General features: G+C 33.6%; 1 non-coding gene across 1 annotated transcript; it reads left to right on the top strand.

The window, feature by feature from the left end:
- The first annotated feature begins 779 nt into the window (after positions 1 to 779).
- On the top strand, positions 780 to 853 carry Trnav-uac (transfer RNA valine (anticodon UAC)). Its single transcript has one exon. It is a non-coding gene; the product is annotated as a tRNA-Val (tRNA).
- The last annotated feature ends 379 nt before the right edge of the window (positions 854 to 1,232 follow it).

The raw sequence follows: 1,232 nt of genomic DNA, 5'->3' as shown, positions 1-1,232 counted from the left end.
CCAATCCAGGCTCTCTTCATCACCCCAGAACATCAAACAGAAGGGACATTGAGTGGGATGGTTTTACTTGAAATAAATATATTTCCTTATTACTTAACCACATTTTAGGTCATTCACAAAGCCAGTCCGCTTACAAGGTCTGCCTCAGCTATCAATTTTTAATTGAAAATTTCCAGATATTGATAATCTCCATTCAACTTTCTTTTCTCAGAAATATAATGCTTTTAAGAACCAACAAGTACCCCCAAAATGCCATTCCTTCATTGAACTTTAAGGTCTTTTTGCTGTTGTTGTTTAAAACTAAAATATTGACAGTGTGGTGCAGTGCTACGTCACTATATCTGTTCCTTTTTCAAAATATGTAATCTTAAGCATTTCTTTTATACCATATGCATATGAAGAAGGATGAATGACCAAAAGGAACACTCTCGGATATGTGATCATTATGGTAGAAAACCATGAGTGGTGGAAGATACTTGAAAGTGCTAGTCAACTAGATCTACTTCCAAAACAATCTAGAGGGTAATTTAAAAATTGCATGAATATTGTTTAAAATATTCTTTAAAATATTCTGCATGGATAAGTTAAGAATTATTTTTCCCTTTAAATGGTAATATGTAATACATCACTCTCTATATGGTTGTTTTTTTAAAGTTTTCCTAAATTGCTGAGAAGAGCCACAAACTTGGAATCTTCCTGCCTCATCAGGAAGTCACTGGAATTATAGGCATGCATCACTGTGCTGGCTTTAACATGTTTTTAAAGAAGCAGCATAGGGCTGGGGATATAGCTCAGTTGGTAGAGTGCTTGCCTTACAAGCACAAGGCCCTGGGTTCAATCCCCAGCACCACAAAAAAAGAAGCAGTGTAGTCTATTAACTAAGACGTAATTGTATTAGTGGATGACCTCTGCACTGATTAGTGAACCAAGTGAGAAAAGACATGAGGAAAATATAAAGTATAAGAATATAAAAAAAAATCCTTTAGTCATCTAATGAGTAAATTCATCAATATTCAAGGAATTCAAGTGATAATAATGCATAAATATCTGAACTTTCTCTTTCTCTTTTTCCAAGGCTGTTCTCCGTTGAGCTTGTCCCTATTCATAACCCTTCCGAATACCTGAGATTTAAGAACCCTAAACAAACAGTAAACAAAACATTTATAACATAATGAATATTTTTAACAGTTCAAAATTTGTATAGGAAAATTATTAAAAAATGAATGCTAATG

The sequence above is a fragment of the Sciurus carolinensis genome, chromosome 9 (assembly GCF_902686445.1).
Source record: "Sciurus carolinensis chromosome 9, mSciCar1.2, whole genome shotgun sequence".
NCBI classification, from domain to species: Eukaryota; Metazoa; Chordata; class Mammalia; order Rodentia; family Sciuridae; genus Sciurus; species Sciurus carolinensis.
This window is presented reverse-complemented; position numbering and strand designations above follow the sequence as displayed.